This window comes from Castor canadensis, chromosome 8, assembly GCF_047511655.1.
Source record: "Castor canadensis chromosome 8, mCasCan1.hap1v2, whole genome shotgun sequence".
NCBI classification, from domain to species: Eukaryota; Metazoa; Chordata; class Mammalia; order Rodentia; family Castoridae; genus Castor; species Castor canadensis.
The window spans coordinates 127,236,534-127,262,270 of record NC_133393.1 but is presented as its reverse complement, the minus strand read 5'-3'; the positions used below and the strand labels follow the sequence as shown (position 1 = coordinate 127,262,270).

General features: G+C 37.6%; 1 long non-coding RNA gene across 1 annotated transcript in view; it reads left to right on the top strand.

Annotated features, from left to right (window-relative positions):
* The first annotated feature begins 1,644 nt into the window (after positions 1 to 1,644).
* LOC141425556 (uncharacterized) overlaps positions 1,645 to 25,737 on the top strand; it is a 142,580-nt gene continuing 118,487 nt past the window's right edge. The window contains exon 1 of the long non-coding RNA XR_012450529.1: positions 1,645 to 1,948. This is a non-coding gene — a long non-coding RNA (uncharacterized lncRNA). The remainder of the gene's footprint in view (positions 1,949 to 25,737) is intronic.

The following is a 25,737-nucleotide window of genomic DNA, read 5'->3' as shown; positions in this document are numbered from 1 at the left end:
ACCCTACTGTATCTTCCAATTTAAATTCAAGGCTACAGAGTTTTTACTTAACCTCTTTTCTTCTAATATCTGAATTCCCCTTTTTAAGGTTGACAATCCTGGCTTCAAGGACACAGGGATAATTGAATTAGGCCATCACAGGTTAATAATAATACAAAAAACTCCTGCCAAGAACGTGTACTGGTTCCACAATGCTAGAGAACTTACTCATTATTTTAAAAACTGGTAAAAATAATAGGGAGAAGGATCAATTAAGCATTCATTCTGCCTTTCCTGCATTGTGCCATTGGATAATTAAGTGATAGATGAGGGGGTACTTTCCCTTTGTAGAAATTTTCTAAGAAATAAATGAAAGAATAATAGATTTGCAACATTACTTTTTCACATCCTCATCCTCAGTAAGGATTAAGACTTTGAGCATCAATAACAGCTTATAAAATTAAAAGACAGAATGTGTCTCCTGTTGGAAAAATACATTATCTTTAGAGTAGTCTTGAAAAAAAGTCATATGGGAACTTGATCATTCCTTAGTTCTAACAACTGACATGAAGAACAGAGAACATGGGAAACTTCTAAGGACCACATTGCTATGCAATTAGCAAAATCTAGAAGAAAAGAAACTGAAGATCCCTAAAAATCAAATGTCCAGTCTGACAAATAAATAGCAAGAGAATAAAATGGAGGGCTCTGTTGATTAAAATAGAATTATGGTACTCATGAATCAAATTCAGTGTGCTAATCTGGCAAAATAAGTGGCAGAATCAAGCATTATCTTTCGTTTCCTATTCAAACTGGACTACAAGAGTAGACTTCCTCCTCCCTATTCCTGGCCACAGCACCACCTTTTGACCATCTGTCTCAGCATACATTTTGGACACTGGTGTATATTTTCACACTGAACCCCATGGATGCGTGTTTTCCAATTGGAGAGGACCTCATTATGATAATGCTGATCTATTATTAATGATTATAATGATGGTAGTAGTGGTAACTTGACTAATTTCTTGAGTCCTCCTCATGTGCATCATCTCATTTACTCGTCCAGTGATGCTAAAGTAACATCTTTATTACCATCTTACAGATGAGGAAACAGAGGCTTTGGGAAGTTGAATAAATGACTCAGGATCCCACAGCCAAAGTCAAGAAAGGGACTTGCTCCTGAGAACATAAATCTCTCTGCAAGGATATTACCTTCTCCAAGTACTTAATCTTCTATAAATGTAAAGAAAGAGATTGCCTTTTGGTTATGTGTTCTCTGACACCATAAAAATAGTTAAGTAAGAAGCTCCCTAGCTTCTAAAATGAATAATGTTAATAGGAAATGCAATGTCAGTACCTGTTATAGCTAAGGGATCCTTGCCTTTGCATGGAGCCTGGAGTTCTGCTTTAAATGGATTGCCATTTCAGGATTGCTTCAGGGATCAATGGTGGTAGAGAGGAATGTTTCAATCTAATAATATTAACCTGAATATATGAAATGTGCTATCTAGGGACATAATATACTTTTGCATTAAAGAGTAAGAAAGGAGAAAAATTAAAAACTAGATCAGAGAGGTAGAAAGGTGAAGAGGAAAATAGGTTATGGAAATGAGAAGTCAGACTGGGAAATAAGCTTGATGAATAATTAGTGAGAGGAGGGGTAGGTGTAAGCCTGGGCTCACTTCACAAACTGCTTACTGCATGGAACTTGGAAAAACACCATGTACTGCATGAAGTTTAGTTTCGTTTTTTCATATCGTTAATGACAACAATTCAAATATTGCTAGTGTGTCTTAAAAGCCTGGGAGATCACCACATAGATTATCTTACTACTGCTTAGTCCATGACCTCTTAAGGTTCACTGGGCATCATCTGGGTGACACTGGCAATTAACTTACACTCTCTTCAGGCTGCAGCACAATTTGGTATTGCTGTACCAAGATCCTCTCGTGACTGTGACTTGCAAAATGTGAGTGGATTGGAGTCTTTGACTTCCACCAGCTATTCTTGAATCTGTGCACCCACCAACCCTGGGAGGATGGTTAGCAAATGATTCTTAGACTGTATTTTAAAATGTACCAGTGTACATGTTGACATAGTACCTCCGTGTACTTTGGACACTATTTTTGATTTGTGTTTCATAAGATTGGATAGTAAATCTTATAGTCGATGCAGGAAATATAGACTAATATCAAACTATTGATTTCCATTTTGAGAATGGAAAGAACTGGCTTAGGCAAACTTTAAGATATTAATAAGAATGGCCAAGGTTAGTCAGGGACTACTGAATCAAGCAATGTTAATTGAAATCCATCACACAGCTTGCATAAGTCACCATCCATGGGTTCTGTGCCTGTACCGTATATTCTGTTGCTTTCTGATGTCGTTAGTTACCAATCTGACTTGGCTTAAAAATTCACAGCACAGAAATTGTTTCCCTCACCTCTACCTACTCCTCCTTCACCAGTAATTAATTCTGCATTCATTAAGGGCTGATGTGCTATTTACCACAAAAGGACTTGATAAATAGATAAAACTCAAAGGCCTTGAGTTTTCCTAAGCAAGCAAACAAAAACAAAAGCAACTTGACATTGTCTAGAACAGTTTGAGTAGTGTTTTAGATATGGGTTTGTGTAAGTAGTTTATGAACCTGGTCATCTCAGGGGATAGCAAGGTGAGCTGAGTCTCTTAGTTAGGTGCTCAATAAATGTAGTTTGTGTTTTGATTAAATGTGTGTGCCATACTTAGAACTCTTTATCTAAGCACATCAAGTTTAATCCAGGCAGTTGGTTTTTTCATTTGGCTCTGAATTAAACCTGGTGAACGTGGCTTGTTCTGCAGAATAAAAGGCCCCACCCTGAAGTCCAGTAGCCCCATATAGTATAGGATTTCCTCTCTGCAAGGCCAAAAATCATTGCATTTGCTCTTGTGATGATTTATTATACTGAGCTGTCCACCCATAAACAAGATAATTTAAAACACACTGACGTAAATTAAAAACAAACATAATCTCTCTTAAATAAGTTTTGAACAGTTTCTTTTTTTTTTTTTCTGTGGCACTGGGAATTGAACTCAGAGCTAGGCAGGTGTTCTATCACTATTTTCTTCAAGGGAATCTGTGTTTATTTGTGAACCTGAACTTGATTTTTATAAAAAGCCTTTACTTTGGTTGTTGTCTCTTCAAAATTATTTAGACATTTAATGCATAAGTCTCTCTATTATAAACGGTTTTTCTGATCACTGTATTTTCTTCTTTCCTACATGTTTTATAAACAACATAAATGTATTACCAATTCATCTACATTTTAAACCTGATCACTCTAATATGTGAGCAATTGGCTACATGTTATAACTGAATACTCCAAATGATGATAATATAAATTGAGATATGTTGCAAGTATAAAATACATATTTCAGAATTAGTACAACAAAACAAATGTAAAATATTTCATAAATATTTCTTATATTTATTACATGCTTAACCAGTAATATTTAGGTATGCTTTAATGGTAAAGCATACCATTAAACTAACTTCAGTTATTTCTTTTTATTCTTTAAAAATGTTACTACTAGACTATTTTAAATATTTTATTTATTTTAAATAGTCTACTAGGCTCACATATTTCTATTGGAAAGAATTTTTATAAACATACCAATTATTGACATGCTATGCCTGGAGCAAAAAGCTAACAAATCAAAGACTCTTAATTCAATTACTCAAGTCGGTCAATAATTTCATGGGCATAAAACACTGTGTCTATAACTTGCACATACCTTGAGGACATATGGTGGTTTATTTTTCAATTACAGCAGTTTTTACCTAATTTGGGTTCAGAAAACATCTCTTAAGCAAATCTATATCAAATGCATTAATCTTCAAAATTGATTAAAAAGTGTCAAAAACATAGAATTAACATCTCTGCTATTTTTATTATTTTAAGAACATTTTAATGTAACTTATTTTACCCAGAAAAGTAATGAAGTTTAATCCCTTGTAAAAATGTGAGTAAACTGTTCACTTTTTGAAAATTATTTTTGGAACTTGTTCTGCATTAGAAAATGAGTGATTAAGATTCCAACAGAATCAACACGTGTGTCAAAGCAAGGAGAAAGCTCTTTGTAACGCCTTACAACACTGGGTGGATCTATCAGAGTGAGATGTTAGATACCTAAAAATACTTAATTAACTCCTGGGTTTTGTTTATTTCTATCATAACCTTCCTTCTCTTTCCCTTAATGAAGGAAGAAACTGGAAAATCTACCAGAAAGTTGACCTCTGCAATCTTATGGGATTCTAAAAGTCTCATTTCTGACTTCCTGATATCAGAATGGAAGAAGTTGTTAAGGAAATGTTAACTGTTTTGAGAGAGATTGTCAGTGACTGGAATTGTCTGACTAACAGGGCCTGTACAATGTTATCTTGACTAATATGTAATCATCGAGAGGAATTCTTCTAGAATTGGCAGGTGTAAAAACACTGTAAGAATCCAACTGTTTTTTTCCCCTAAGTAACTGATGCCCTCACTGGTAATCTTGTTGCATTCATTTTGTGTGAGTAAAGTGGGAGAGTTTATTGCAATAGATAATTAGCAAAGAGTAGAGCTCCCAGAGTTGGGAGGAGTCCCAAGAGCAGGTGCCCAGATTCTTGATGTCAGACTATTTCAATCAGGGAAACCAGAGTGACCATTTAGGTCACTACAGGCCCAGAAAAATTGCCATCCCAAACATATGTGTACTTACCATCCTCCCTCTACTTAGGGCATTGTGACTGGCTTCTCGTTAGTTCTTTATCACATTGTATCTCTTGATATTGTCCTTTGCTGTATAGTCTTTATGGATGTATCAGAGTTTGAAGGTAGAGGCTGGGATGCCTTCACCTTTACACTTACCATAGTACCTGGTATACAGCAGGTATGCCCTGCATGCACATGTGCTTAACACAGGCCAACGGAGATTTTCACCAATCTCCCCCAAGCCAGACCCATCCTGAGTTTAAATGAGCAAATATTTCAATGTAATTTATTACGGTTAAATTCCTCTCATGGCAGAGAGGTTTTCTAGATACTAATTCCACATGAAATCTTTCTAGGTACATGTGGGAATATGAGTAAAGTGTGTTTGTCACTCACTTTGAGGACATAGATGGAGTGGACTTTTAAAAATATTTATTTATCATCTATTTATCACCTGTCTATCATCTATCATCTATCTATCATCTCTCTCTGTATATATATCTTGTTTAGTTTTGGCCTTTTTATCAGTATCTTTATTTTTAATGTGACAGTCTTGCAGATTTTCTTTCTTTTTCACTTTTTTCTCATCAGGCAAGTCTGAATGGAACTTTTTAATTATTTCTTTTTTTTTTTTATTGACACTATGGTTTGAGCTCAGGGCCTCACACTTGCTAGGTAGGTGCTCTACCACTTGAGCCACTCCACCAGCCCTCAATTATTTTATCAATTAAAAAATAGAAAAACTCCTAAAGATGCATCATTGAGAGATGTTTGGTTTTAGACAACTTATGCCGGAATTTCACCATCTAGTCAGTAAATGTGTTCTGCTGATTTCCTCTGTGGCCTCCCAAACCCTTGTACCCCCATTATGTGCAGTCCCATTTCTCTGAGTCTTCCCACCACAGTTCTATAAAACCACAAAGCAGCTTGCAAATGAATTTATTTGTTTACTAATTTAACCAATACTTATTGGGTTTCTAGTATGTATAAGCAAGCATTGTGCTAGTCTATGGACACAGGTATGAACAAGTTGTAATCCTTGTCTTCAAGGAGCTGAGAATCTAATGAGATAGACAATAAACAAGAATTATAATATATATGTAAATGATGCATGTAAGCACTTGAGTAAATTACCATATTTTTCTGAGATACTAAAGCAAAGAATTTTGGTTCTAGATTATTCATGGTTAACTAATATAGGGTAAGAGCAAAGCCAAAATCTTGGAAAGCTTGTGCCCTGATTTCCATTTGCAGAATTTTTCCTGGGAGACCCTGAACCATTTGGCTTAACAGCAATGAGTAGAAATACCAGTATTATACCAGAGAAAATATGAGAGTATTGATATTTTTCCATATTTAGAGTGTGAGCTACAGAAGTCCCTCCTGAGTGAAAAGAAACCCAGTAAGCCCATAAAAGGCCAGGGTAGGAATGAAGAGGCTTTGGAACTATAAGCTCCTCAGTTCCAGCAGCAGACAGAAGGATGACAGACAGAAACACAGCAGGTCTTCTCTTCATGTTACTATATGGGATCTGTGGAACTTGTAGATCAGCCATTGGATATAATCAAAAACATGAATAAACATTGAAAGTATACAAATGTGTTGGTGAGCTAACATATAGTAAAATCTAGACTACAAAGAGAAAAGTCAACAATGCTGGAATTTTCCTTAAGATCATTTGAAAAACCAAATAAATTTAAACTTCAAGGTTAGATACAGAATAGAAAACAGAATAAGCAAGTCCCAAGCCAGTTCAGGCAGGGAGGTTAATGGAAAGTTTTCTTCCTTCTGCTTATCACATATGTTGAAAGCCCCAAAGCCATGTCCTCTAGATGAACTAAAGTGAATCCATGTTGCCTGCTCTCTTCTCCACAAGGAGAATGTGACTAAATTGCCTTTCTCCGATGTGAGGGTGGAGTGGAATGGAAAACTTCTCTCCTGGTAACTTATAACCACAGCCTCACATGATTTTCATGAAGTCACAGTAATTAGGTTGTGCTTGCCAAAAAATCTAAAAGCTCAGAATTTATTTTAAAGCGTTCTGAGTTCCTGATTGAAGCAAAAGCAAATCTTTTCTATTAAGAGGAGTGGCTTCTCTCCAGGCCTCCAAAGGCACAAGGAAACCAGGTACCATGGATAAGAGAAGATCTGCAAAGTTTTTGGAGATTGTAATCACCAGAAAAGAATGCATGTAATACTTGTACTTGAGGAGTCTGGCTTGTGGTTAAAAACCTATGTATGATTTTTCAGGCCTGACTAGAGACAATTGATTTCAAAGTCTACTTCCTGACAGGTCTCACAGGGGAGATCTGTCTCCCTATGGTGGTCTCTGAAGGGAACTGCAATCAAGATGTCAGGCCTCCTTGGCTGGTCATGTTATTTCACATATTTACATTCCTGGTCCAGGCACTTTCATTCCAAGATCTCTTTATTTGATATCATGGTAGTCTTCTACAGGTGTCTGTGAGAACACCTCATTTGCAGAGAGGAGGGGTTAGCACAGAAGGTCCAACAGTTTTCCTTCTGAGCTCTTTCTCTCAAACTCCACAGTGCAGAAAACTGGTGGAGCCTTTGAGCCTGTTATTCCAGGATCTCTGAATAGTGAGACAACTCTGACTGATATGCTGCTCACTGGCCTTCTACCCATGCGCCATTCCATACAGAGCAGGAAGAGGGGCCTTCTTTCCACTCCAGACTCTAGCTTTTATCCTCCCTGTAATGACTCAAGGCTTACCTCTCGTTTGTGGCTGACTGCTTTAATTGGATCTTCTACCTGATAGCTCAGCTCTCTCTCTCTCTGATAGCTTAGCTGTTTCTGATATGTTTAAAATATTTAAACAAAAAGGTTTAAAATGTACAAGTAAGGCAGAAGAGAATATTTTATGAGGTTGATATAAGAGCCAACAAGAAAAACTAGGAGTCTGAAATTTAAAAAAAAATTAAAAGAAACCAATATATCACAATTAAACTTCAATATACCAAATATGAAGAAGCCTCTACAGAGAAGATAAAAAAATCTCACCAAAGTAGTGGTGGATCAACAGATGCCTTCTCAAGAACAGTAGTGAAAGATAAAAGGCAGTCAAACTACCTTCCACAAGGTATCTATAGCTCTAAATTGGGCATTGTGGCACAATCCCAGCACGGGGGAGGCTGAGGCAGGAGGATTGAGAGTTCAAAGTGAGCTTGAGATGCATAGTGAGACTCTGTCTCAAAAGAAAAACATATATATATATATATATATATGTACACATATATATACATATATATACACACATATACATACATATATACACAAACATACACACATATAAGTAAATCTAAAATTCCACTTTTGGTCAAATATTTCTAGAAAATATTTTTTAAAAGACATTTTTAATAAGCAAAAAACAAGTTTTTCTAACAGATCTGAAAATACTCCACAAGACACTCTTCAGGATAAGGAAGGGGAATTTCAAAAAAGCAAGCAGGAAAGGCTAGGAAAATAATAAACCAAAAACAGTAAGCGAGTAACAGTATTCTCTCATAATAAAAGATCTGTGCTACATGTCCCTCCCGCCTGGGCACACGGAGACCACAGGTCCTGTCCTTCTTCAGAGTCAGAGCTAGAACGCTCACTGGCATGTGGGACTGAGGTGCCGCCAAGGGAGATGTGAACAGAAGTGATGCTGTCATCAGAACCACTAGTAACAACATAATTTATTTCAACACTAGCAGAAACCAGCCAAGCTCAGTTGACCTTACAAATGGTGAATGTGACTTCATCACTGGCTTTAATGTTGAACGTGCCGCAGGTTCATTTGCACTATTTTTTAATAGCAGAATACAAGAACACTGTTAATAATAAATGCATGTACAGAAAGTCCCCAACTTGTGATTATCTTGACTTTACAATCATGTAAAAGCAATGTTTATTTAGCAGAAACTGCTTCTTACTACATTTATTTGTAACACACATAAAAAATATGGAATGGTCTAAATAGGAAAACAGGTGATACTTATGTTTATATCAAATATATCTAGCTCCTCAAATATTTATCATTTCTTTATGGTGGAAACATTCAAAATGTTTATCTGACTTTTTGAAATGTATGGTAGATGATTATTATCTAATTTTCTCCTAACTGTAACTTAGTACCTTTTCATCAACTTTTCCCCATCCTTCTCTTCCCCCACTACCCTCCCTAGCCTCTGATAACCACCTACTCTCAATTTCTGTGAGAAGTTTAAAGGGGATCACAAAGGACACAGATAACCATTCTATTTTCAGTCCTATGAAATTAAACGTTTTAGTGTTCTATGTATTTATGAGATCATGAGGTACTTGTCTTTCTGTGTCTGGTTTATTTCATTTAACATTATAATGTACAGTTCCATCCATGTTTCAAATGACAGGATTTCATTCTTTTTTATCACTGAGTAGTATTCCATTCCTATCTATCTATCTATTTGTCTATCTATTGATCTATCTTCATGTGTCTCACATTTCTTTTACCCATTCATCGGCCAATGGACACTTTGGTTTCTTCAATTTCTTGGCTATTGTGACTATGCTGTAAATGAACATGGGATGGCAGATGTCTCTTCAAGATTCTCATTTCATTATCTTTGGGTATATATTCAGTCATGAGATTGCTGGGTCATATGGTGGCACAATTTTTAATTATTTTAAGAAATTACACTTGAATTTTTATCTTTTCCCATGACTTGAGTACGATATCCTTTCATGACACTGAACAGTGGCAGCTGCTAGTCAGCCACACAGTCACAGGGAAACAACTGGTCCTCTGCAGTGTGCTGTAATGCTAGGCTATGATCCTCTGTGAGTCAGGTACATAGATGTGTTTTTGACTGATGATATCCTTGGTTTATGATGGGTTTATGAAGACGCACATCTGAAGATGTGAGTCAGTCACTGACAGCCTCAGTGTCATTCTGGCTTGTGGCACTGCTCCATGTGTTCTCACTCCACCACCCAGGCTAGAGGAGCTGCTGTGGGGATCAGTCTGTTCTTGTTCTTAAAGACAAAGTAAAGAACATCAGAGCTGGTAGAATCTCATTTGTAGAGCCTTCAAGCTTCTACTCAGAACTGACCATTGTCTAAGCAAGTTTAGGCCCAAACTCAAAGTCAGTGGGTCAGAAGTATTAAAAAGAAATATGCTACTCTCTCTACTCTTTTCAATCTTGATAAAAAACATTACTTTTTCTTCTGTAATCAGTATATATTTACTTCTAGCCCTAAGAAAGAAACCATGGATTATCTCATTCAGTCTTGACATCAAGCTCAAAACCTATTATAGTGAATAATGTAACAAACACTCCCTTTGGAAAAATGATAAGAAATGTTATTTGATTAAGCCTTTATTTTGCCAGTTCCATTGTATCCCATGGTACTGAGTTCTCTTGTCTGGAAGAGCCTTCATGTCTATCATTTTCCTTGACCACATTACGAAGGGTATTTATATTTGCATCTTGTGTGGCCTGAGCTTATTAAACCTGCTCCCTCCCTGTAGGGAGCTTGGGCCCAACAGTTGTTTTATGCCTTAATAATTATGGTTCCTTTTAATCTTGGCTATTGGATCTTTGGCATTATAACTCTTTAAACACATGGGTTTTAAAAAATGATCTGATTTCAGTTGGGAACATGTGTAAATAGCTACATTCCTGGTCTTTGGAGATATGGCTTTCTCTCAAGACTTATTTATATAATGTGAACTACCAGACTTCAAGGCGATTGCTGGCATTGCTTTCTGCTAAGTCGTTTTGTCCGACTGACATGATTTTCTACAACCTAAACCATTGAGAGTTTTAAACAAAGGATATAAATGGCAATGCCCTTTATCTAGGCATATGTCTTAATTCCTTTTGTTGTTGTTGTTCAAAGCACTTATTTTCTGTTTATTCTCTTCTTACAAACCAGTCTACTTCTTTTCTGAGCTCATTTGACAATTCAGAGGAAAAGAAATAACCAAGTAACACTGTAACATTCTCTTTGGAAACCTCTTTCCCCATAGTCAACCTTAAATAAGTAGACAGATTATCTGCTTTCATATTGTTGCAGGTGACAGTTTGCTAAATATTTTGCCACTGTATGCTTTGGGTTGCCACCTTCCCAGACTTCAGTAACAGTTTACAACTTGCTCTTGTCTTCAAGGCCAATACCGGATTTTCAGTTTGTTATAGGAGTACCTTGTTTTGAGATACCAATATCTGTTTTAGACAACTTTGCTATAGTAACAAATGAGTTCAAGAGCTGAGGGATTACCCCAACAATAATTATTTTCTTGCCCATGTTACACAGAATCTTGGGTCAGTTGCAGTTCTGTTTTAAGGTGAGCTCTGATCGACTGTCTTCTTTCTCAGTCTACGGTCCAGGCTTTGAAAGCCTAGCTTCAGCATTAACAATTCACAATGTCTCTTAAAGGTCCTGCCCAGAATTGCAAGAATAAGAACTGGCATCCTGTCTATTTTGCTCATGTTCACTTTCAAAAGTTAGTTCCAGAGTTCAGGCCAAAATTAGTGTGCAGAGAAATACAGTCATTTTATAAAGGGTGACATGAATAATCACAAATAATCACACAATTTAGCACACAATCCATCTTAAAACAATTTGAAACAGAACAGAATAAATTGCCCTCTAAAAATGGAAGGAAAGATTTTAAAATATCAGAAATAAAATTAGTAGAAAACAAGCAGATCAAAATTATTAACTAGACTAAATCTTATCAAAGAGAACTATAAAACTGAGGAACCTCTGGCATGCTTGGCCAAGAAAAATGAAAGTGGGCAAAACAAACCTAGCTAAGCATGAAAAAGAGACGACATGTAATCATGTAGCCATGGTTATAAAGAAGTAAGGGAACCATCAGAACTATTTGGTGGGAAAGTTAGATAACAGAAGCATCTATAGAAACATGTAGCCAATCACAACTATTTATAACAAATGTAAACGCCTGAATAATACTATAAGGAAATTGAATCAGTAATTAAAAATACTGGATTCAGTAAGTTACAACAGGACATTCAGGGTGTGGTGGACTGGTTCAAGTGGTAGAGCGCCTGCTTAGAAAGTGTGAGGCCCTAAGTTCAAAACCCCAGTACTGCCAAAAAAAAAAAAAGCCATTACAAAATAGGGCATTCAGATAGTCTCACAGACAAATGCCTCTGGAGCATTCACAAAACAAATGCTTTGATCTTATATAATATTGTAAAGAATGTAAAATAAATTATAACTAACTTAACGAGACTAAGTTAGCCTTGGATAGATAACTGACAAGAATAGGAGGAGAAAGAGATGGGCAATCTAAAACAAAACAAAGCTGTGTACAGTTTCGAGTCCATTAGAAATTCTAGAAGACAGATTCAGGGTGATATATTAGCACATTAGGAAACTAGATCTGAGTATTGAGTTAGAAACAGGTAGTTGGCTTCCTGAGACCTAAGAGATGAGGAGGACTTAGTTGGGGGACTTGTTCAATCAGAAGGTTTTCAATGATCATTTTTTTCTCATTGTTCTCTGACCCAGAAGTCAGTAGGTAGATGCAAAATGGTGCCTACTTTTCCAGGAGCTAGAGTGACAATCGTTTACTAAAGACATCTTTCTAAGAAAGTACATTGTCTAGGTTCACAAGCACTTTTGAGCTGCCCATCTTCATAGATCTTATCACTATGTATTACCATATTTTTCTTATTTGTCTTTTAGGTTAAGAGATCCTTGAGTACTCACTTTCCCCATAATACTCACCAGAGAGCTGGCCCAAGGAAAGGACTCAAAAAACAGTAAATTTTGAACCAATACAAGAATGATTAAAGGGAAAAGGTGCATTGGTGAACTGAAAAGGAGAAATATCTGAGAATACACAAGAAACCAATTCAGAAGCAAACTGGAGAGAGGATATGTTTTAATTCCAGCCAAATTCTTTTGGTATCCACTGACCTCTGCTATTTAATTCATGGAAGAGTGGAGCTATCGCTATCCTTTAGTAAATTGCTTCAGTATGTTATTGGCTTATTGATTCTGGGAATCAAGACAGGCTTATCCAAAACACAATCAATATTAGATTGAAGTTTGAGTATAAGATTCCATTCTACAAAGGTGATCCAAAAAGGTGATACATTTTCTATATGACACAGCATATTAAAACTGTATTAAATTATATAGCCAGATGAATTATTCCCATAACTGAATTAAAGTAATTGTTACTGCATTAAGCCATTCCTATTGTTTTTTCCAGGTTCTTCAACCTTGACAAATTAAAAAGCCAAACAGAATAAAATTTTGCGTTGAGTTCTAGGCTTGCAAAGAGTGATACAATATAACTCCAGGGGTTTAGGGCAGATACTGTAATGAGAGCTTATTATTGGGCTCTAGCTTTGAATGGCCCTTGGGTTTTCTTTTTAAGTAGAAGCTTGTATTATAGGACAAAGAGCTTTATCTCTTTTGACAGGAAAGCTAAGAATAACTGTTCTTTATGAGTCATGCAAACACATTCCAAAAGGGCTTTCTTGTATTAAACATCTGAAATGGCTCTTCCTGTCCTTTCCCTCCACCTCAGCCCAGGTAGAGCTGACAGGCAAGGGATAATGGGCAGTAGTTATTTTTGCTCCATTGAATTTCAATAAAGGAACAAAAACTAATTCACAAGAACAAATAATATTTCAGTTCTGTCTTGAGAGACACAATGTGGCCAGGAGTGACCTTTGGGGACAGGAACTGTAGAAGAATTCTTTTTTTCAGCTTGTAGTTGGTGCCAATTTCTCACCAATGGCGAGAACTCTGGCTCCCTGGTTAAGTCCTCATTTCACTGTCTTTTACAGGGATGATCATTTGTAATTTGGAGAAATGTTTTGTCATGGGTATTATCCAGTCTTACCTGGGAAACTCCCTGCTGCCATTTTCCCTCATGAATGAATCTAATTTCTTTTATTTATAGAAAAGTGGCATTTTGAGCACAAAATACACCATGAAGATACTGTTTTCATTTATTTAAAAATCAGAGAGGAATTTAAAAAATAAAATACTAGATTTCTTTCCTTTTTTGGGGGAGGAGTGAGGAAGTACTGGGGTTTGAACTCAGGGCCACTTGAGCCACACCCCAACCTTTTTTTGTTTTAGTTACTTTTCAGATAGAGTTTCCTACTTTTTGCCTGGGGCTTTCATGATCCTTTTATCTATGCCTCCTGATTAGCTAGGATTATAGGCATAAACCACAGTGCCTGGCCTAGATCTTTCTTTTAAACATTGACTAAACAGTGGCTCATGCCTGTAATCCTAGCTACTATGAAGAGTAGATTGAGAGGACCACGGTTGGAGGCCAAGACCTTCAAAAAGTCAGTAACACCCCATCTCAACCAATAAAAAGCTGAGCCTGGTGGAACATGCCTGTCATCCTGAATACTCAGGAAGGATAAATACGAGGATTTGGTTCAGGTCAATCTGGGAATAACCTGAGTCCCTATCTCAAAAATAACCAAAGCAAAAAGAGTTGGAAGTATGGCTCAAGTGGTAGAATACCTGCCTAGCCAGTGCAAAGCCTGGAGTTCAAATCCCAGTATAGAAAAAAGAGTACTGTTAGAAAGAGTACTGTTCAACTTTGTCATGACTAGAATAAAGTGAATGGATGCAGGATGATAACTTTTTGATGAAGTTTTTGGCTGAAGAATTTTCCTGCCCTTTTCCTAGGAGGAGGGAGAGGGCTGATTCTGATGGGGTTCTGGGAACTGGTATCAACACAGAACTTATGGAGTAGTAGCAAGAGAATGCTGTCTGATTTCACACTTTCCACGAGCCATTCTCTTTGCTCACATTTGACTTTGCACACAGCAGGCAGATCAGATATAATATTGTGTGGCTACACCGTTTGGAAGAAAGATTTGCCTTCCCTTCTGTCCTTGTTACAATGTGGGAAGAAGAAATATACATCCCAAATAAAATCTGGCAAACTAAAAGGAAAGAGATGGAATATATGTCTGTGGATTATAAATTAATAACAATATTTTAAAAGGGACCAGCTTGTTGCTTTTTTTCACTTATCCTAGATAAAATAGAGAATTTCACAGCAAAGTTTTCCCCATGAAGCAGCAGCTGTGCAGTGTCCTAAGAAGGCTCATGGACTAGATGCTTTACAATATTTACTGAAGGAATGAATGCCCTTCTAGGAAGGGGGAAAATGTGCTGGTGTACTCAATTGATGAATGTCTGTATTTCTTAGTGGCTTGACCTCAGAGAAAAACAAATAAAAACCAATCTGGCCAGGATTTTAGAGTTTCTTATGCCAATCTAGCAATTCAGCAAATTTCCAGCATTTACTGCTTCAAGTAAATAACAACAGCTGCTTAATGAATCCTCAAATTAGAGGGGTTTTTTTCCTCATCCTTTATGTGCCAGCATGGTAGACCTAATGGAGAGCAAAATTTACAAAAATAATTAAAATGGTGCCAGCTTTGACAAGAAGGAGGAGGGGCCAGCTAGCAAAGACTGAGGACCAGCAGCTGCAGATGCTGATTTGAAGAGGCAATGACCTTTCTCACTCTTAGGAGCGGGGCTTTTTGTTCAGCAGCAGCCCTTTCACTAATGAAAGCCCTCTTAGACCTGGAAAGCATGCCAGACGTGAGCAAGTGAGTGAGGCCTTTCTGTGTCAGTTGTACAGGTTGCCATGATTTCGTCACTGGCTCCAGTTCCTCTTTGTTGTGTTCCTGTGCAGAAAAGCAGCAGAAGAAACAAGAATATGCCTGCAGGGCTTTTGAGAGAGTGTAGTTTATTTTTCCCCCCCTCCTCAGAAATTTATTTCTGCTGCCATCTGCATCAAAATAACATTTTTTTACATTCAGTTTGAATGTCCTCCACTCATGAAAACAATTCACATACATTATTTAATATCTCTCATTTTTTAGCTCCCTTATTTGCTCCCATGTTTTCCATGTAAATACATATTTTCTTTGAATCCTTGGTTCTTTTTTTTCTTCTTTAACTCTTCCATGTGGATTCCTATTTTCTGCTTCATTCTAATCTCCAGCTGAGAGAATAGAAAAATGTTCCAATTACAGAATTATTAAATTATTTTTTAGACATAGTTTAGGTAGATAGGACCACCTTACAGATGTCTCCCAATCTCCAGAAGAGCTATGCAATTTGAGAAGTTACTTGAATATTATTTTTTTTATGTTCCTTTCATGGTACTTGTTTCTATTATAAATTTAGGAAAAGGTTATCTTTGGAGAAAATCATCTGTCTTGAATGATTAAAAAAATGTCACAGAGGAATAACTTTAAGAATGTACTTCTCCATTGTCAAAGGAGGTATTGTTTGAAAATCACTGACATGGTCATCCAATCTGCTCAGTTAAGTATTTTGTTCAAGAAGCTATTTACTTTCTTCTATAATTGTTGGAAGAGATGATATTTCAAAAGAAAAAAAAATGGCCAAAGGCCAGCTATGGACTTGTAAAGGAATATATTTTTCTGCTCTGGCCATCACCTTAATAGACTGGCATCTATTTTGTATCAATCTGTGTCTACACAGATTGAGAAAATGAGTCATGGGTACAGAATGCATCCTTTAATTACTACAAATAGAGTATTTTCACCTCTGTGCAATAGCTATTTATTGAGCAAATAAGATGTCCAAAAGGAGTCTCGATCTGAGGGTATAGCCCAGTGGTTGAATGTGCACTTAGCATGGGAGACTCTGTTTGATCCCCAGCACCACAAAAATAAATAAATAGATAGATAAAAAAGGGTTCCTTCATCACCTAGCTATGCTAAACATAGTCAGCTTTTTTTTTTTTTTACCAGTTTCAGTTGCAAGTGACAGAAAATGCAAACTAGCTTAAGCCAAAAATAAATGTATTAGCAAATGAATGAGTGGTACATGGGCAAGGCTGGCCTCAGGCATGACTGGATTGAGAGACTTGAACAATGTTGAATTGGTTGTGCTCCCTTCTATGGGTCAACTCTCTCCCCAGAGTGTCATGATAATGAGCTGGTTCAAGAAGCTTTCCTTTCAGGGTGTAGTGTCACATCCCTCCTTATAATCCCAGCACTCAGGAGATTGAAGCAGAAGGATCTCAAGTTGGAAGCTAGCCTGGGATATATAGCAAGACTTTGTCTGAAAAAAGAAGGTGAAAAGGGTGTGGGGTGGGGTGGGGGGAAGGAGAGAGGAGGGGTAGAAAGGAGAAGGAGAAGAAGCAAGAGCTTCTTTCCATATCACACCCTCTTGTATAGAAAAGAGACAACATCTCTTATTGATAATTTTGACAAAAGTCCTGGAATTCCTTATGATGGAACCAACTCTGCAAATCCTTTCTGTGAACTGAACAAACAGACAAAAACAGTGGGATTATATTGATTAGTAAAGATGAATGTATGGCCTCAGATGAGGATTCAGTGCTCTGATTGATCAGGCCTGGTCACATGTCTAGAAAGAGGATTCAGTGATCTAAGTAGGCAGAGTTGAGTCACATTCCACTTCCGATGGCAGGGATAGGGTAGGGGATGGTAGGGCCAAACATTCTGGATTTAGAGAATTATTCCTCAAAGGAAAATCATTGTGCTTATTAGAAGGGAGATGAATGAATTAAAAATGGCCACCTACAATGTTATACTGAGCAATTAAAAAGCATATTTGAGTACTTAAACTAGGTTCTGCACATAATGCTAAGCATTTATATGCTTACCTCATGAGTTTTTCTCATTAACTTTATGAGGTGGTTACAGTTGATATTTAAGAAGTCAAAGTTTCAAAATTTGGGCTGGTGGAGTGACTCAAGTGATAGAACAGCTTTCCAGAAATCACAAGGCCTGAGTTCAACCCCCAGTACCACCAAAATAAATAAAGGAAGGAAGGAAGAAAGAAGATAGATAGACAGATAGATGAAAGATCCAAATATATTAAATAGCTTGGTTAAGTCACACAGTTAGGTGGAGTCAAGATTTTGAGCTGTTAACTGAAATACTATGATATCCCATCCTTCAAAATGTCAATGACAACAATCCTAACAGCTGATACTTGTTGGGTACTTAACTGCTCAAAGGGCCTTAGTGGATTATGAACAAAGTGCTAAATCCGTGCACAGTATAAGCAGTTTATCTTCTAAGAAAGGTTAGATAAAGAAGTGGACACAAAACTTGAGCGTACACAATGTATGAAGAGCCAAGCAAGGCCAGCAAAGTAGTTTGAATAGTGGTGGAGGCAACGCAAAGCTGTTTTCAGCAGACTGAGGCTGTAAGAATGTTTGTAGATGGAGAATGGGTCAAGATAGGCTACAGTTGATAATAGGAAGGAAAATAGGGAGTTGTTTATGTAGCAAAGTCTCAGGGAAAGTGGGAGGGGATGAGATTAAGAGCTTTGATGGAGGTTTTAGCCTTGGATAAGAGGGGTACCTTCTTTTTTAATACAGATGGGAAGAATGGAAGGAAAGGATAAAGAAAAATAATAGCTTCTTTGTAAAATAAAAGACATCTCTTCAAATTTGCATTAAGGTTGCTCAACACTGTGTGGAATAAATGGAGTTGTACCTTTAAGTTTGCTTTGATTTCATCTTCCTCAAGGTTAAGAGTCTCTTGACAGCCCCACATCACCAGATTTTTTGGCTTGCTTCACATAGTATTTTAAAAGCATTTATCATATTCCATTATGGAATTATTGTCGTTTGCCTGCTTATTTATTAGCCAGATTAGGTATGCTAAAGGTGCTTTTCAAAAAAATATAAAATAAATAAAGGTACTTTTCATCTGCCTGATATTTTAATGGTTAATGTTCACAAAAGCAGTAGTTTCTCAGCTTTTTACAGATTAATGTATAACTTGTTTATCCACAGGTAAATATGCAAATAGTGTGTTTCCAAGAAAGAGACAGAATAAGCTAACTAATTGGTTACAGTTCGTAATATAGATACATTGGCAGCTGGAAGCCCTGATTGCTTCATAATTAATTGACTCAGAGCTTTTTAAAATTAATTAGTTGAGAAGTACAGCTGGGCAAAGATTGATGTGCAGGAGGCCCTTGGCACTCCCATCAGAAATCAAGGTCAAGCAAGTGATTGTGGCTATTCTACCTTTCAACTGCCTGTTCAGCAGTAATTTTGGGGGGGAGGAGACCTGGGGGTTGAACTCAAGGGCTCGAATCCACTAGCAGGTGCTCTAGTGCTTGCACTCCACCAACCCTTTTTGCACTGTTTATTTTGGAGACAGGATCTTGCTTTATGATCGGGCTAGCCTCAACCTAAATCCTCTTATTCCTGCTTCCCCACATAGCTGGGGTGGCAGTTGTGCCCAGCAATGGATTAGATAGGGTCTCAAACTTTTTGTCTGTGCTCCCCTTGAACTGGGATCCTCCAGATCTCAACCTTCTGAGTAACTTGGATTATAAACTTGAGCCCAGTCTTTCAGCAGTAATTCAACCAGCCAATTATTGATGATATGATTCCTAATTGTCTTCAGGTTCTGATGAGTCTTCTAGAAAAATCCACATAAACTGTGTTTTCTAATTATTGATCAAACCTAATTATAGCTCAGTTATCCTGTGGGCATTTTTTAAAATAAAAATAACCTATAGTGAATCACTTAAGTACTTTATTTCATTTTTCCTCATAAGATCTCCAGAATTAGGTGTTCAAAGAGGTGGCACAATGTAATGGTGAAGCTAAGACTGAAAAGCCTGACTTTCAAGATCTAAATCCCAGCACTACTATTGACTTTGGGCAAATTTCTTCACTTCTTTATCTCTATTTCCTCAACAGTAAGATGATGATAACAATAGAAGTATCTCCTTCTTAAGCATGTGTGGATTAAACTAATTAGTTTGCATTGTATTAAAATAAAAATAGGGCTGTCACAGAGAATTATTACTTCTCTGCATTGTCACGTGCCAGTCACGATAAGAATATTTTTGAGCACTTACATGCTTCTTGATTTTTCTCATATATTAGTTGATTTAATCTCCCAAGAATCCCATGAAGTAGACATGACATAAGCTGATAAGGAAACTGGGGAATAGAGAAACTGATAGCCTGCAGTCACCTAATTACCAGTGAAAAGGACAGGAGCTAGAGTCAATACCGTGTTTTAACTACCTTGCTGTAGCTGCCATGTTCTTCCAGCATTGTCTACTCCAGACACCTGCAATGAGGTGCAGTCTCTAGATGGAGCAGTGGTTTCCTGAGACTCTGTCATTACAGGCACTTTTAACCTCAAACACTCTACTTTCCTTGAAGATTTGAGCAATACATTTTTCTCCTTAATTATGCAAGAACAACAGCAAATCATATATTCTGAAAAGACTTCCTTAATAATCTCCTCATGGACCTTTTTGCATCTTTTCTTTGTGGTACCTTAGAATCCCACTGATATCTCTTTCATAACATAATATGCAAATTGATGAGTCAAATCATTGATAAATATTTATGAGGTCATCAATAACTTTTCATTGAGTCCTTTTCCTCAAGGACCTTACATCCTTGTGGAAGAAGATAAACCTTTAAAAAGTTAAGATAATTTCAGATGTTCAAAATGACTTTTGAGACACAAGGAGTTAGTGTAGACAGGACCTCAGGGTATTGTTGCAATAAAGTGGGTTGGAGATGAGACTTGAATAGTGGGAAGTAGCCAGACATGCAAAGATCAGGAGGGAGAGCATTTCCAGCAGAAGAACCAGCAAATGCAAAGACCTTTCCATGGAATGGAGGTGCTGTATTTGAGGGACAAAAAGAAGTAGAGTGTAACTAAGAATAACATTAATGTATGGATAGCCACTGTGCGTTTACATGTTCTATCTCCCTCCCTGAGCTGTGAATTCCTCAGGATTAGGGCTATGTCCTATCTACATTTGAACCCTGAAGTTTAGTGTTTTTCCTGTACAATTGTCTGTTTTAGACTAATTGCCTAGATAAATTGTTGACACAAGTGAACTCTTATCCAAGATCTTTTCTTTGTCTTTTCCCCTCTCTCCCTCTCCCTCCCTCTGTGTGTGTGTCTGTCTATCTCTTTTTTCTTTTAGTGGTACTAGGCATCTAACCCAGGGCACTGTACTTGCTGGGCAAGCGCTCTGCCACTGAGCTACATCTCCACACCCCCACACCCCCAGCCCTTTCTTTCTCTCTCTCTTTTTTTTTTACTTCTCGAGATATGTAGCCCATGCTGGCCTCCAATTTACCACCACACTGGCTATTCTGCCTTTTCCCCATGTTTCTCTTTTGAAATGATTCTCTTACCCGCTCTCCTCCCCTCTCTTCTCCTCTCCCCTCCCTTCCTCTCCTCTTTTCTGCTACCTGCTCCCACTTCTACTCTTGACCTCTTTATTGCCCCATCTAATCCCACAATGACTGCAGGGTTCTAGCAGTTGGTAATGATCTTGGGGTGGAGGATGAAGCTGCTCCGACATCTCTTTCTTCCCTTCACTCCCTATCTTCTTTTGCAGACCCTGAAGAATTCCTTGTATTTGGGAGTCTGGCACCAAAACTCAAAGCATTGCCCAGTGCTAAGCTTTTTTTGACAAATGGCAGCTCACTCTCTTTTAAGCTGCTGTTCTGGATGCTGGCTTTACAAGAGAAGGGAATTAAGGTGAGCCACCTTCATGTTTGCTGCTCACTCAGGGAGAAATTTTATTGCTTGATTGCTCTTAAAGATTGAGGTTAGAGAAGTTATAAAAAAGGAAAAAGAAATGACCAATTTTAATAGTTAACTATAAAGGATTTTCTACAATCCATTTTCTTCCATCTGATAGTGAGAAAAGAAGAAAGGCCTGACCCTTTGTCTTGTAAGGCAGCTTTCATCTGCTCCCCATGAGTTTCTACTGCTATTCTGAAGGAAAGATAACCCAGGATGAGCTCAAACCTCCCCCTGTGCCTTAAAGGCCATCTCTTTTAGTGTTAATCCACTGAACCTACAGATTGTAGGTTTATAGAATTTAATCAGCTCCCCTCTTACTTTTTTCTTGTCTTTCAGAAAGTGGGTTCCACCTATGACGAATTTGGAATTGATTTTGAAAACATAAGATCCGCTTTTTTCTGCCTGAAATCATTCTTGAGATGCTGGCCAAGGTGACCTAATTCCCTTGTCCTTCTTCCCGGGATTTCGCTACAGCTCCCTTCATTCCACAGCCACAAACACAATCCAGCCCAGCGAACTTTTGTTGCAAATGAAATCCTGGGGCTCTTTCAAGAGCTTCTTTTTTGTGCGTTTGCTTTAGACAGCATTTGTAAAATGCCTATAATACCTTTAAGAATTTCAAGAGATTATAAAATTGACCTTGCTGTATAAATGTGTTTATCATTAGGTTACTTTCTAGCAATCTTAAGAGTGGAATGGCGATGAGGTGCAGATCACACACGACCCTGGAATCATATCACCTGGGTCATATGTCTGTACCCCCACTACAAGCTGTGCCATCTAGCACCTCTGTAGCTTGGTTTTTTCACACTAAATGAGAATAGCAGTTTCATGTTATAGGGTTTGGGGAGCACTAAAGGAGATGCTGCTCCCCCAAGCACTAGGCATAGTCCCAAATTCAGAATAAACTGTCAATAAAAGGTGGCAAATACTTTGGCTGATTGAACAGAGGAATAGAAAAGAAAGAGATGGAATAGTCACATACTCCTCCTGGTTTCAGCTATGTCACCCAGCTGAGGTAGCCTTGCCTGGGTTACTGACCCCCACACCCCTTGAAACTGCAGGAAGATGCTTGAGTGCTCCCAGAAGGCATGGAAATTCTTTTTTTTTTTTTTCTTCAGTACTGGGGTTTGAACTCAGCGCTTTGTCCTTGCTGGGCAGGTGCTCTGCCACTTGAGCCACACACCCAGACCTTTTTTGCTTTTGTTATTTTTCAGGTAGGTATCAAGTTTTTGCCTGGGTCTGGCTCCTATGCTTCCCCAGTATCTGGGACCACAGATTCACACAGTCATGCCCAGCTGGTTGGTTGAGGTGGGGGTCTTACTAACTTTTTGTCCAGGGTGGCTTCGAAACACTATCTTCTGGCTCTCTGCCTCCCAAGTGGCTGGGATTGCAAACATGAGAAACCATGCCCACAGGTGAAGGAACAGAAATTTTAGCTTAAGCATGAGGCACTTTTTGGTCAATATCACTTCAGTGTGGGATAAAAAGACATTCAGAATTTCAAGATAATCCAGACAAACATCAGGAACAAATAAGAAAAGAAATCATCAAATCTTATCTATCTAATCTGGCAAAAGACATATAGTTATTGAAGAGAAAAGGCACAGCTTCTTTTTTTGCCCTTTAGAGATCCTAGAGTGACATGTAATGTAGAGACCACGCTTACTGATATTGACTGGTCAGAGTGCAGGTGCAATTGCTAACTTGGAGGAAACAGAAAGGGATGTCTCACTCAGGCAATGGGATAATTGCTGTGAAGCCATTGAGAGCATGGGCTCCAGAGATGAGATATCTGATTTTGAGTCCAGACTCCCTTGCTTATTAGTTTTCTGACCTTGGACAATTCACTTTAATCTCTATGTGCTTTAAGTTTCGCATCTTTCAAGTAGGAAAAAGGACACTTCTCCCCCATTAAAATGGTTAGCAATAAATGAGAAAACACACTTCATCCCTCATAGTATGAGCCCAATGGCTTCATGAATGGTAGGTAGTTTTTATTATTATTAGCAAAAGTTAATTTCAATTTTATTTGGTCTTTCTTTGTGAAAATTCATTTCTTTTTGACCCATTATCAAAGTTCGAGTATATCAGCTCTGTCTTCACCAAACCATTTTTAGTTGCTAAATTGCCTGTGGAGAAATAAGAGTTGAGATTGATAGATTTGGAAGAGGTTCTAGAAGTTTTTCAATGGAAATTTGGTTTGTGTTTTAGAAGCACAAGTGGCTCATGCCTATAGTCCTAGCAACAAAGAAGGGAGAGATCTGGAGGATTGTGGTTTGAAGCCAGACAGATCTTATCTGAAAACTACCCAACACAAAAACAGAGCTGATAAAGTGGCTCAAGTGATAGAATGCCTACCTAGCAAGCATGAAGCCCTGAGTTCAAGCCCCAGTACTGCAAAAAAATTATGAAAATTTGGCTTTTTACAAATTGATCTCATTGATATTCTTATTCTACACACTATTGAAATCTGAGAAGATTAGAAACTGGAGCTTATCATGTCTTGTTAGATAACCAGGCATCATAACCTGTGAGACCATTTCTCCCTCTGACACTGGCTGGCCAGTCACTCACCTCACTTAACCTGCTTTTTCCAGCTTCCAAATTAAGATAATAGGATACTTCTACCCACACAAGGGTGTTTGTTGGGTAGCTTAGTCAATTGATGTTTAAATATGCTGGGAGATAAAAGACATTATGGAAATACATCATGTATTAAAGAAGAACAAAGTGAAATATTAAAATGAGGGAAGATGCAATAGAATTAATAGATAGATTGGGTAACACAACCTGGAGCACAATAAATCTGGCCTACACTAAATCACAATATTGACTGAGTTTTGAAGAGGCCATTCAAAAGAGTAGCTCTTTTGATATATGACAGTTAATTTCCCAGTGTTGTAACACCTTTCTTTTCTTTTCGCTTATTCATATGTGCATACAATGTTTGGGTCATTTCTTCCCCCCTAATTCCTGTCCCCTCCCTTTCCCCCGCCCCCTCCCTCTCCACCCCCAACCCCTCACTTCCTGGCAGAAACTGTTTTGCCCTTATCTCTAATTTTGTTGAAGAGAGAGTATAAATAGTAATAAGAAAGACAAAGGGTTTTTGCTAGTTGAGATAAGGATAGCTATACAGGGAGATTCCTCGCATTGCTTTCATGTATATATGTACACCTTTCTTTTCCAAATGAATACTGGACTTAAGAATGATTATCCCCATCAAAGGTATGTTTTTCCCCTATCTTTCTCTGAATGAATGTGATCTCTGTAATTCTAGCCCTTGTGGCCTTTGTTCTAGGTGGAAGGTCAGAGATTATTCAATAAAGTTAGCTAATAAAAAAATTTTAAATACTTTTATTTTGGTGCTGGGAATTGAATCCAGGGTCTTGCACATGCTAAGAAAGAGAAATAATTTTTAGAAGTCACTTTTTCCCATCTCCCAATTCAATTCCAGTCAAAGTCCAGTCTGACTTTTTTATTGCTCATGGTAATGAAAGTTGACTTCACCAAAATGACTCTTTTATTCCTTTTCCGTTTTATCAATAGATCTAATACTTGTGCCTAAACCACTTGGTTTGACAGCCATAATAGCTAAGTACTTTCCTTTGCCTTCTCTAGAAATGTCCCCTAGAGGCAAATAAGCGTTTCAAAGAGCCAGTAAATATCAATATAAAAAGAAATTTCCTGCTTGCTCTTTTTAAGGTGGTATGAAGAGAGTTATGGCAAGGAGGTGCAGATTTATAAAGTCATTTCAGGTGGGACATGCACTTTGAAGGCTCAGAATCTGATTTCATTTCTAGTCTTTTGCAAACAGCCTGTTGATATTCAAGTATGTGTGCTGGTGACCTTGGATAGTTTTAAAAATTTACAGAAAATCTTTTCTCACTAAAATTCATTTATTAGGATTGACTCTAAGTTGTTGGAGGAATCCCAGTTTGTCTATCTTTCTTATCACTCTTATCAGTGTCCTTTACTAATTAAAGACATCCCAAAAGGTAAACCTTTGGAGAGGCAGATCATGGGCTGAGCTCTGAGAAACAAACACCAACCATTCCACCCACTAAAAAATGTGGTTCTGATGGACTTGGGGCAGAAATGCCTTCCCCTAGACTCACAAAGTGGCATTTAATGACATTTTTTAGTTTACACATTGTTGTATTTTGCACTTTATTTACTGACCATATCTCATCAATCTTTTAAATCAGACTAAACTTAGAGATCAATCAAACAAGAGACATTGGGTGTTTTTTTCTTTCTTTAATTTTGCATAGAAAATTTGGGGGTTAGTTGAAAAAATAAATCCAGTTGACTTTTCATCAAAATAACTCCAGGTAAATGTCACAGAAGACCACAGAGGGACTCAGGGGAAAATATCAGGAAGGACTTTGGCTTTGCCATGTTTCCCTAGAAGAGTGTA